Source organism: Orcinus orca, chromosome 9 (genome assembly GCF_937001465.1).
Source record: "Orcinus orca chromosome 9, mOrcOrc1.1, whole genome shotgun sequence".
Classification (NCBI taxonomy): domain Eukaryota; kingdom Metazoa; phylum Chordata; class Mammalia; order Artiodactyla; family Delphinidae; genus Orcinus; species Orcinus orca.
Window position 1 is genome coordinate 20,528,212 of NC_064567.1, and position 13,382 is coordinate 20,541,593.

A 13,382-nucleotide genomic window follows, 5' to 3' on the forward strand; every position below is an offset into this window, starting at 1 on the left:
AAGGCCCCGCCCCGTGTCACAGTTAATGTTCAGGGTCACAGTTCTGTTTAAGGTGGGACCTTTATCTGACTCCTTGAATTGTGGGCACAGAGCAGGGGAGAAAAGGCCATGTCTCCTCACCTCCCTTTCATCCCATCTCTTTCACTCTTTCAACCCCTTGAAACCACCAGGGTCCAAAATGGTACCAGGAGATCACACAGTCGAAATACCTGACCTAGGTGAGGTAAGGAGTCTCAATGTTGAAGTGAGATGGGATGGCGCCGGGAGTGGCAAGGGGGAGGGAGAACTTTACGACATCCTGAATCTAAAAGAATGGGGGAGAGAGGCTGGGAAAGTTAACTGCAGGCTGGTCATCTCTCCCACGAGCACAAGTCTCCCCCAGGTCTGGGCTTTGCCATTCTCTGTCCTTCCTTGGAAGGAGAAACCCTGGCATTTCTTGGTTAACTGCCAATGGTACCTTTAAGTGAAGTCGGCTGTTGTGTCGGTTACTTCCTCAGGAAAACATGTTTTTCTTGCCTCCTGCTTTCAGGGTGGTTTGGAAGTCAGGGACCCAGGATAACCTGAGCGTCCCATAGGCCAACCGTGATGTGCACACCCAGAGCCCTAGAGCCTCCCTCGTGAGCCCGTGGGCCAGTGAGTGAGGCCAGAGATGCTAGAAAGAGAGAAATCAGTTTAAACAAATCCCGACGTTTGAGGCAGACTGTCCTGGACCGTGCCCAAGCAGCGGCGGGCGTGAGGTCTCTGACCCTGGCCCTGCAGGCCCAGCTCTCACCTCCCAGGCCGGGAGCAGTGTCGACGTACTATCCCAGCACCACACCCCCTCCCCTCACCCCAGGTCCTCGTGCTCTTGTCCCCTTTGCATGCCTAGCTCCCGAGTGCCCCTCCCCCCTTGCCTACTTCCCGCACGCACGCGTAGCCTCTGCCCCAAGACCCCATAGCCACTAAGTTCAGGAGCTGCTCAGCCCCCGGAGGACAGCTCCGCCCTCAGTCCAGCCCCCTGGGACCGCCCTAGCCCCATCCAGCCCTCCAAAGCTGCCTCGCCCCGCGAGCGCTCTCGGGGCTCCCTGGCCCAGCCAGGGCCGGTGGGCCCCCATCAGAGGAGCCACAGCAGTGATTTCCCAAATGGCCTCCATTCCATAAGGCAAGTCCTGCTGATGTTTCCAGAGCCCTAAACAAGCCTCGCTCTCACCTAAAAGGGAAAAGCTCCTTATCCCATCCGTCTCAGCTCTTAGGACAAAGGGGCACTTCCTTTGGCCTCACAGGATGCGAAGTCAAATACTTAACGAACGCAGTGAAGGCTACGGTTAATTACTGTTAATCAAAAACAGAAAGCCGTGGAGGGAGACAAGCTTTGGCCCTGGACCACGGCCCTTCCAGGAACTGGCCCCGCCAATGAGAACCGCAGCGCGGGCATCTGAGAGGCGATCCCATGAATGAAAAGCGTCCAGGTACCAGAGTCCCCACTGTGCCCCCAGCAGACCCGCCCCGGGCAGATCCCACCTCCTTCCTGGCCCTTCCTCCTGCTTCTAGTTCACGTCCTCAAGAACCTTCTCTCAGCCCCTCACTTTCCCTGTCAGCTCTCAGGATAGACCACTAAGCCCACCTCCCATCCCTCAGCCCTTCCCTTTGTCTTTAAGCCGTAGGTTGGCTGTTTATTTGGGGTCTGTAGTTGTTTATTTTTTGTTTGTGTATTTTAAGGGTTTGAGATTAAGGAGGGAGCCCAGGCGTGGATGTGAAGTCCAAATACTGGGGTGGGGCGGGGGGAACACAAAACTCTTTATCTGTGACTTCCAAGGGGATGAGGAGAAACTGGAGACCGGAGGACAGGGGGGCTCCCCCTGTTGTTAAAGAAATGGGTCAGGACATCCCCAGGCGTGGCCATGCCGGGGGAGCAGGCCTCCGTGGCTGCCAACATTCCTGGCGCTTCCCTTGGCTGGCTGGAGCCCCGCCGCGCTACCCCTGCCCCTCCTGCCTCTGCCGCCGACCCCACAGGCATAGCAAACGAGTCATCTTACAGACTGGGAGGCTGAGGGACAGCCACAGGGGACGCCGGAGAGGCAGCTCCTGGGAGGCTGACGCTCCGCTCCCGAGCCTCTGGAAAACTGAATGACCCCGCCTCCCACCCGGAAAGGAATCTCTGCAGTAAAAGTTCATTCAAGAGAGAGCTTTTTTAAACTACAAATCTTTGATCCCCAATAAAATTATTTATTATTAGAGGGAGTATCCAGCTTTTATAAAATGTAAAGGATGCTTTGGTTGTAAAAGTAATACATACTCATTAGAGTCCCAATTCAATTCCTTGAGTAGGCAGGTGACTACTCTAAATCGGAACGAAACAAAATCCCTATGAATAAGAAGAGATTTCTGTTTGTACTAGCAGAGACTGAGCTGGGCCAGGGTGGGGAAGGCCCGGTGACCTTGATCAGGCGAGCCCCACCTTCCCTCCACTCTACCCTCTTTCACTTCTCTCTGGGCCGCCCCTGGTGTTGCCGAATCCTACAGCTTCCCCCAAACAGCAGGGAGACCCTGTTAGGGACTGGTTGTGGAGGGACCCCTCTCCCGAGAAGGCAGATGCCCACGGCAAATAGGTCTGTGCAGCTCATCTTCCACCAGTTTCCTTATCTGGAATTAGAACTTCTTTTGTTGGTATCTTTGCTCTTACAACTCAAGCACATTTTGGAAGGGCTCCCTTACAAGAGTAGAACTCCAAACAGAGGATACGGTTAAAGAGCAATGCAAAGGACACTTAGGAAACTGAGACACCACTTTACCAAACAGGACTACTGAACGCAATACAGGTGGACAACTTAGAAGGTGTATGTGTCCCTGTGTGTTCTCCTTCCCCGATGTTCCTGTCAGCTTGTTTTGGCCTGTTAAACCTTCCGTTCTTTAAAAAGAAAAGCTAGTTTACCTCAAAGAATCTTGTTTCCATTTGGAAACCATGACTTTGTGTTTTAGGGTGGATGACTCTCCCCCCCATCACCCCCTGCCTGGGCCTGGCATCCGTGAGGCCAGAGGTCCTGGCTTAGTCATGAGTTGGCTGCACTGACCAAGAACAAGAACCCCAGGCCCTGAGATGGGAGGGAAGATTTGGAGGTAGCCGCCCTCCTCCCCACTTTAGCTTGTAGAGACCAGCCTATCTCCTTCAGCAGGGTCCTGCCAAGTTACCATAGCAACCAACAACTCCAGGGTACCACAAGAGATAATGGCTCAGTGAGCCAAGGGGTGGGGGGAGAGGAGTCTGGCCTGGTCAGATGACCCAGAGTTAAGTCTCAAACACTAGAGAGAGGAAGAGGAACAGGAAAGGATGAATGGGTGGTTTAAGGAACGGGCAGGGGCCTTTGCGTCTCAGAGACAGGGCGCTGAAGGCCGTAGGGCGGTCATTCCTGCTTGGGTCACCCACTCCCAGCCCCGCCCCACTTCTGTTTCCAGAAAGCTCCCACCTTGAACACCGACCCTTTGTTAGAACAAAGCAAAACATATCTTTAGACAACAGTGTTACAATGAGCCTCAAAGATATGTGGATGAAATCTATTAGAGGAAGAGGGTCTTCTGGTTTTGATTTTAAAGAAGAATATCCTAGTAAGATTAAAAAAAAAAAAAAAAAAGATTTAAAAAAAAGTTTTTTAAAAGGAAACCTATGCTATTTAAATTGGAGCCCAGCTGTAACTTGGTAAAGGCAAGCTTCTGTACCTTTGTTATAATTAATTGTATACCTGTGTATGTAAATATAAGGCATTCCTATTTTGCAGTTCAGAACAACAAAAAAAACCTATTTGTAATATAGAATAAAGTTTATTAAAAAATAATAAAAATGCAGTTTGGGATTTGGGGTCTTTCTTTATGTGTCCGGCTAGGAGGGGGAGGGGGAGAGGCTGGGCCATAAGTGGGCGGTGGTGGCCTCTATGATGCAGAGAAACAGTACTTTCTCTCTCCAGCTACATGATATGTGTACTCAGCCATATCAGATACATCCTTTTACTTAAGGCTCTGTCCTCAGCTACAAAGCAGGCATCGCAGGAGGCGATAACCCTGCAAAGCTGGGGAAAGCAAACTTACTCCCAGTCAATGCTGTTAGCGGACATCACTTTGGCACAGAGTCGGATCTGCCTCTGAATCTCTCTCAACACAATCCTCCAGTCACACACTCTGGAGATAATGCTAGGATTACCATCCCTGCTTCAAGTCTTCTTGGCAAGCTATACCTAAGTGTAAATGATTTTATGGGTCCTCTTCCCCCAATTTTGACAGAGGGTGGAGACCCTGAACCCAGTGCTATCTCTGGAGTAGAAATAGAATAGGGAGAAGAAAATGGAAAGGGTGGCAATAGAGGCAAGGGGAAGGGAAGAAGACAGCTCATCTGCTCGCGCTCACGTCCATCGTGGCCCGTTCCACGGCTTAGAGGTGGTGTGGGAGGGGAAAGGGAAAGTGATGCAGATGGTGCAGGGTAAGTCCCTGGCTGGGCCCAGGAAAACTGTGTCCTCTGCTCTTCATTCCACTGGCTGCCCTTGAGCAGATACTTTCCTCTCTAAGCCTCAGGTCAGCAGATGGAGAAGGCTGGGCTGGATGTCGCCATGAAATTCCAACGTTCTTACTATTCAAAGTGAAAACCATGAGAAAAGAGAATCGGAAAGGAAGCAGGATCAGGAAGGCGAGACAGAAACACACAGAAAAAGGATAATTAAGAAAGGAAGAAAGGAAGGAAAGAGGAGTGTGGGGAGATGTAAGATAGACTGATCTCCTGCTGCCCGCCCCCAACCACCAAACCCAAGGCTCCTGGGAATTGGTGACCTCAAGGTCTAGCACGAACCAAAAGGACTGACATCAGCCAGAGGTTCTGTGGGTTGTTTTTTGTTGGTTGGTTTGTTTGTTTTGGTGGTTAAGACTCACACAGAAAGTATACTTCATGAAGAGGAAGGAGATGTGTTTCCTTCTCCTAAATAGTGAAGCAGGCTGTGGTGGGAAGTTCAGATTGGGATTCCACACGTGACCCAGTTCCTGCCCTGTCCTCAGACCCCTTTACCTATGTGATCTCATAGTTTATCACAATCAGTCACTGTGACCTTGAGCAGATCATTTCTCTGATTTTGTTTCCTTATCCATAAACTACAGACATGTCTAACTGCACTATGAAATCCAGGAGACTGTGGGGAGGACAGATTCCTGTAACTAAAGTGCAAAAAACCTGGGGTATTATGAAGGGTCACACATGCATGGAGTACCATTAATAGTCATAAAAATGATATTATACAAACAAAAGAGTGGATTGGGCCTGGGCCTCAGTAACAAACTTAGAGTGGATACTGTATTAGTCAGCTTGGGCTGCCGTAACAGATCAGATTGTGTGGCTTAAACAAGACATTTATTTTCTCACGGTTCTGAAGGCTTGAAGTCCAAATTCAAGCTGCCAGGGTTGGTTTCTGGTGAGACCACTTTTCCTGGCTTGCAAACAGCCATCTTCTGTGTCCTCACATGATCTTTCTTCTGTGTGTGTGTTTGGAAAAGATCTCTGCTGTCTCTTCTTATAAGGACACAAGTCCTATCAGATTATAGAGTCCCACTCTTATGACCTCATTTAACCTTAATTACCTCCTTAAAGGTCCCATCTCCCAACTTCAGTCACACTGAGGGTTAGAGCTTCAACATATGAATTTTGGAGGGACGTAATTCAGTCCATAACAGATTCCTTATTTATCACTGCAAAAGACTAAATATCTAACACCTTATGAAATATGTATATTTTTGATCATTAGACTGTGAGATTATTGAAGGTAGCGCCCATATCTCAGCTGAACTAACATTACCCAAGTTTACCAAGTATCCAGCACAGAGTACATCACAGTCAATCAAGAACAGATGAAAGAGGGGACAAGGGCAGGAAGACTAGGGGAACGCGACCGGCCACAAAGCTGGGCCCTTGATTAGCTTCACAGCTTTGACTGACATGCTCTCCATTATTTTTCATACTTGGCCACACACCCCCTGCCATGAATGTTTTATCTTTAAGAAAATAATTCCTTGAGTTGTAGCTGGTGGCTGTCTCTGGCAGGTGAAACGAGCAGGTGTTGTGATCAAAACCTCTCCCTGATTGGTAGAGCTGCTCCTGGCTGAGCAGGGTGAATGGAGATAGGAGCAGGTCACTTCCACACCATCACCTTCTCTAAACCTGCCCTGCTTTTGTTTTAACAAAACTCCCACCTGGAATGCTGACCCCAAGCCTGCAGTGCTGCTGGGAGTATCTGCTAAAGCTGAAGGCAGGTGTATGAGGTTGGACCCACACGTAGGGACATCTGGTAGACTGTATCACTGTTCAACAATTCCCACTTCCCCTCCCTGAATGAGCATTACAGTTTCCCACCTAATAAAGGTGAGCTGGCCAAGCCACTTGCTTTGGGCCAATGAAATCTGAACGCCTGTGATGTAGGTCCCCTGCAAGGCTCCCTCAGCCTGGACCACAGAGTAAGGACAACGACATCACAGAGCAGAGCCACCAGATGACCCTGATGGTTATGTAGTACGGGTAAAAAATAACCCTTTGCTGCTTTAAGTCCCTGAGGGGTGAGGGCTGTTTGTTACTGCAGCATAACCTAGACTATCCTGTGCATGACAAGGTACAAGAAATTCAACCTGACCGATAGTTAGCCCCTTAGTTGACAGCTGGATGTGTGGAGTCTCACCTTTCACCTACAGGGAATTATTCTTTTGACCTCTTTTATTTTTTTAAAGGTATTATTGGCCATTTACACTCAACGTGAATCATTCTGTGGAAGTTCCTAATTTTCCTGAGCTGGATTTTGGACAGATTAGGAAAGAAGGGCAAGACAGAAAAAGAAGGCACAAATCCATAAAGAAGAGGAAGGAAGGAACTTGGGTGGGGGGCGTGGGAAGGATTGGGAGAGAGGAATCAGAAGGAAGAGGCTTGGGGAGGACAGCACTTTTCGCCAGCTCTCTGCGGGAGGTTTTCTGCCTGGTCTTCTCGCAGCCTGCCTGCCCTGGTGGAGCGCGTTCAGCCCCAGGTGGAGGTCGCGGCACTCGCATCGGGAGAGGCTATAGGGACCATCCCGGGATGAATCCAACCAAGGTCGTTTTAAAACCCAGCCTATAGTCTTCTAGAAATTCCAGTAATGATCAACTTCTCAGGAAGGCAAAGAACTCATCCTTACTGGGAGACAGACCATGTTCTCTACCCAGGTCCTCACTCCAGACGGCAGCCACCTCGAGGGGACCGTAAATGACAGCTCCTCGTGATGCCTAGAAAGGCCTGTCCACACACACAGGCTGCTGCTCTCAGCAGCACCTACTGCTGCCTGATTCTAATAGAGGCCTGACGATCCCTCTAAAATACAGGCAGGGGAGAAACTCTTGCCCCCAACAGAAGCGGGGCCCTTCTTATCCCTGTTCCACTTTGGAGTACAGACCTGGGCTGCTGTTTTCCCACCTGCCAAGTTCCCCAACCACCCCTGGTTAAGCCTGTCCAACTCTAGTGATGCAAAGGCAGGGCCTGGTGGGTACAGGAAGCAGAGCGGTAAGAGAAGGGAGGCTGGCAGGTCACTAGGGATGCGTTCTCGGCCCCATCCACCAGGAGTGCAACTACAAGGACTGGCTCATGGCGCCCCTCCCCCTGGGCCTGCCTGCACTGCCCCTGACCCCTCAGTACTCCTCTCGTTCCTTCTTCATCTGTGATTTGCCTACAGCTGTATGAATTCCCATGGGCAACACAGGGGGCATATGCCCCCTACTCGGAACTGTGTGAGCACCCCACCTGTCCAGACAGCTGTGACCTCAATCTTCCTTTTGTAGCCTGAACACGTTCTCTGTGTGTAGAGTCATGGCAAAGACCCCGCCCATCACTGTCCAGCCCTGCCACCTGGAGCAAATTCCTGTCTCCAAATCTTGGTCTCCTCACCTGTAAAGATGGGAATAATAATGCCTTCCTCACAGAGCTGTTGAGAGGATCAAGTGAGGTAAGGCTTTCAAAGGACTTAGAGCGGGTCCTGACATCTTACAAGCTTTAGTGGATGGTGGCTTTAGTATGGAGTGACAGGCGCCTGAAGCAAAAACCCCACATGTTATCTCTCTGGACCTAGTAGCTCATGGGACAGTACCCAGCGTATAGTAGTCACTCTAAGAGTGTCAGTTACCTGAATGAATAAAGTTAGTGCAAGAATCTCTGCCCAAATCCTGAAATGCAAGTGTAGAATACAGCTTCCCAATAAAGTACAGAAGTGGATAACGGAAAATGATAAATGCCTGAGTTTTCCCCCAAAGCAGAACCTGAGACAAGGTCTTACGAGCAGGGGGTTTACTAGGGGAGGTGGTCCTGAGAAACAGGAGTGGGGTAAGGGAGTGAAGACAAGACAACTCAAGGGTGTATTAATCAAGCTGGTCTCCACTGTGGGCAGCAGGTAACCCACTAGAAAGGGCCCTCCAGAAACAGAGCACCTCAGAACGTGTCCACTGGCTCCCATCCCCCAGAGCTTGAAGGCTGCCCAGTGGCTGCTTAATCCTTCAGACTTTTAGATTTGCAAGTGCGCAGCAATGGCTACGTGGCTCCCCCCAGGGACCCCAGTGGCAGGCACAGTGGTGCCCTGGGGCAGAGGCGAGGGGTATGCACGGTCTGTCCTGAAAACAGATGCTGTCAGGCTACATGCATGCCACCTGGTTGCTATGGCAACAGCTGGGGTTGAAATGTGGGTCAAGAGGGTATGAGGTAGGGCGCGAGGGAGGTCTGCAGTGCAATATGTAATCCTTTAAAACCCTTAATAATTCTGTACAAGTGAGATCAAAGTCATTTCACAAAGTCTTTTCTTGGAAAGAGCCCTCAGTCATCTTCTACCTCTTCACCTTTCCATTACTGCCATCGCCATCCTCCTTTCCATTATTCACCATCAAACCAAGTTTTTATTCCACCTTGAAAGCTGTGACTGACATTATGTGAGACAAGGACATCAAGCGACACCAAAAGCTGGATGTTGGTGAGGGCTGGATGCGCCCACTGGCTCTGTGACTCATCACATTCACAGGTGACTTCTCAGAGGGACTGGTTACTACTCAACCTCCCCAGGCACCTGTGCCTTTCTTTCCCGCACCACACAATTAGCATCTTATCCTGGATGGCTATAGCCTCTAACTGCCTGTTAATACACCACTCAGCACTTTAACAGAATCAGTGCTGATATGTACATGATCATTTTATTCCTTAATAATTTCACCTCTTTTTTATGTCCTGTCTCCTCAACTCAGTAATAGACCGGGTCTTAACATTTCTTTTATTCTGAACTCAATGCTGGACACATAGTAATAAGATAAATGCCTGCTGTTTTCTCGAAAGCACTGGGCCGCAAGATCAGGTACCCAAAGAGGATATCAGGTCATGAAACCAAACTGATCCTGAAGACAAGGTTTTCTAAATGACCTTAGTCTTTTGTATCCCATCAATTTTAAAAAATTAGGTCCCTTAGGGTTGACAAGATACTGGGAGGAGATGAAGAAGAGAATACAAGTGTAGGGTAAGACTGTAACCCTGATTTAATGCCCTGTGACAGAGGGTCACCAGCTCCCAGGCCACAAAGAACTTTCTCAGAGAGATGATTTTATAAAGTGAGTTGATGTATCACTTACATCCATTACCTCATTCAATTCTCAGGATCCAGCCTTATGCAGTAGTTGTCACTACTACACCCATTTTATGGATGAGTACATTGAGGCTCAAAGCGATAACAACTCCAGTCCCACAAATGGCAGATGACAGAGGTGATGGAGCTGGAATGTGAACCTAGGTTTCTCTGACTCTAAAGCTTATGCTCTTGATTGTGCTATATTACCACAAACTCTAAACAAAGAGCTTCTCTCTCCCTCTCTCTCAATAGTGGGTTATCACCAGAGCATTGTAAATGCAAAAGACATTGCAGAGAAAATGAGAAAGGACAGGCACTGGACTGCAACTGTGAACTAAAGCAGGCAGAGAGGAATAGAAATTGAATGAGAATTCAGCCGAAAGATTTAGGGACTGACATTCACAGGGATGAGATGCTGGCAGGCTCCCTGGTGGGATGCCCAAGAGGGACAGAGGGATCTGGGTTCTAATCTTCAACACCGTACTTAGCTGTCTGTGTGTGGCTTAGACAAACTGATTTACATCTCTATGCCTCACTCCCCTCATCGGGGAAATGGAAATAATTTGTGAGAAAATTGTGAGAATCTGTGAGAAGATGTGATTATGTACACGATGTCTGACATGTAGTACCTCAAGAATGGTAGCTATTTTTTTAAATTGAGGTAACATTGATTTAAAACCTTCTATAAGTTTCACGTGTACAGCATTATATTTCTACTTCTGTATACCCTACAATGTGCTCACCACCAAAAATTCAGTTTCCATCTGTTATCCTCCCTCCTGCCCCTTCCCCTCTGGTAGCCACTACTCTGTTTTCTGTAGCTACCTGTTTGTTACTGTTTGGCTTGGTTTGTTCATTTACTTTGTTTTGTTTTTTTTCTTACTGGGTTTTTTGAATTGTAGTTGATTTACATTACTACTTAGTTTCAGGTGTACAGTGTAGTGATTCAGTATTTTTACAGCTTACACTCCATTAAAAGTTATTACAAGATAATGGCTAAAATTCCCTGTGCTACACAATATATCATTGTAGCTTATCTATTTTATACATAGTAGTTTATATCTCTTAATCCCATATCCTCAATTTGCCCCTCCCATTCCCTCTTCCCTTTGATAACCACTAGTTTGTTTTCTATACCTGTGAGTCTGTTTCTGTTTTGCATATACATTCATTGGTATTATTTTTTAGATTCCACATATAAGTGATAACATACAGTATTTGTTTGGTTTCCACTGCCTGAGGAGACATATCTAGAAAGATATTGCTAAGAACAATGTCAAAGAGCATACTGCCTATGTTTTTTTCTAGGAGTTTTATGGTTCCATGTCTTACATTCTAGTCTTTGATCCATTTTATGTTAATTTTTCTGTACGATATGAGATAGTGGTCTAGTTTCATTTTTTTGTATGCAGCTGCCCAGTTTTCCCAGCACCGTTTATTGAAGAGACTATTTTTCTCTGTCGTATGTTCTTTGCTCCTTTGTCATAAATTGATTGTCCATATATGCATGGGTTTATTTATGGGCTCTCAATTCTGTTCCATTGATCTATGCATCTATTTTTCTGCCAATACCATGCTGTTCTGATTACTATGGCTTTATTAAATAGCCTGAATTCAGGCAATGTGATGCCTCCAGCTTTATTCTTTTTTCCTCAGGACTGCTTTTGCTATTTGAGGCCTTACATGGTTCTGTATACATTTTAGAATGTTTTATTCTATTTCTGTGAAAAATGTCCTTGAGATTTTGATAGGGATCACACTGGATCTGTAGATTGCTTTAGGTAATATGGACATTTTGACAATGCTAATTCTTCCAATCCATGAGCGTGGAGTATCTTTCCATTTATTTGTGTCTTCTTCAATTTCTTTCAACAATGTCTTATAGTTTTCAGTGTACAGGTCTTTCGCCTCCTTGGTTATGTTTATTCCTAGGTATTTAATTCTTTTTATTGTGATTGTAAATGGGATTGTCTTCTCAGTTTCTCTTTTTGTTAGCTCATTGTTGGCATACAGAAATGCAACAGATTTTTGTATATTGATTGGTGTCCTGCAACTTTGCTGTATTCATTATTTCTTTTTTTTTTAATTTAGTTTATTTATTTTGGGGTCTTCATTGCTGTGTGAGGGCTTTCTTTAGTCGCAGTGAGCAGGGGCTACTCTTCGTTGCGGTACGCGGGCTTCTCTTCTCATTGCCGTGGCTGCTCTTGTTGCAGAGCATGGGCTCTAGGCACGCAGGCCTCAGTAGTTGTGGCTCGTGGGCCCTAGAGCGCAGGCTCAGTAGTTGTGGCGCACGGGCTTAGTTGCTCCACGGCATGTGGGATCTTCCCACACCAGGGATCAAACCCATGTCCCCTGCATTGGCAGGCGGATTCTTAACCACTGTGCCACCAGGGAAGCCCTCACTCATTATTTCTAATAGTTTTTTGGTGGAGTCTTTAGGGTTTTTGAAAGCTATTTTTAACAGTGGGTCACTGACTTTCCATTGGAAACACACTTTCCATGGCCCTTTTTAAAACCCTGGACATGACAGAGGCCACAGCCCGAGGCAGGGGATGGTAGGCATATTGTCAGCCGCTCCCTCCTCCTCCCATGGGCATACCTCCCCAGCTGGAGGAAGGTCAGTGCCAGCTGCCTCAGCACACGGTCCGCTCTCACTCTGTGAGCTCTTCTGCGGCCCTGCTGTGTATTCGTTCCCTGATAAGAGGCTGGTGGTGGCCATTTTGTTAAAGGGCCAACTGGAGACATGGCCCAGATGAGGGAGAAGCAGCAGGGCATCCTCATGACACGCTACCTCATCCAAAGAGAGATGCAGCGTCCTTGCTGTGTGGGTCCATGGGACCTTGCAGAAGGTGGCCGCTTCCCCATGGAAGCCCACAGAGCCCTTTCCAACGGGTCCTGCAGCTCATGCTGGCCTCTTCAGTCTCGGTCCTTTGGAACTCACGTGGATACAGCCCCACGGAGTCGCTAAAACTGAGGCCAGCTGCCAGCACCCAATGCATAAACAGTCATGATGGCCACCTCCCCTCACACCCCCCAGAGAGCCTAGAGGGGCCTGCCTAAGGCCTCTACCAAGCAAGTCTCTCATCGTTGGCACCCTGATCAATCTTCCCCAGGGGGCCCCAGAGGAGGAGCTGAACCCAGGTGGAGGAAAGAGTGGGCCCCAGTGAGTTACGACGCTGTAATTCCATCAAGGGCTTCTGGAGAGATCATAAACTCACATCCCACATCTCCCCGTCCCCCTGGCCCTTTTTCTCCCCAGCATGATTTACAAGCCTATAATTCTGAGGCGGGACTGCTTCGTATTTCACATAATTCAAATATTTTCCTAAAACAACATCAGGCCTTCTCTTTGCCAAGGAGCAGCAGCAGCGCCCTCTGGTGACTGGTGGCCCAGGTGGGCTCTTGGGCAGAATTTCCAGAGCTTGTTGGAAACCTGAGTCCTGCCTGAAACCCAGTGGGTATGAAGGGCCTCTCTAGGGTTCACGGTCATGCAGATGTGGGCCAAGAGGGACTTACAAAGCACTGATTTCTGAGGCTCCACAGATTCAGCTGACAAGCATTTACTGAGCCCCGGCTCATGTGGCACTCCCTACAGACCCCACGAATCACATTGCCAAGCCGAGTCTTCTTTCGGCACCTGTGTTTTGGCCCTTCACATCCTTTCAAATACTAAAGACTGTGTAAATTCCGCCATCGCCGCAGCCCCTCCTGGCCCAATGCACCACCCCGAGGCCAGCGGAATGTACCAATACCTCACCTTGTGGT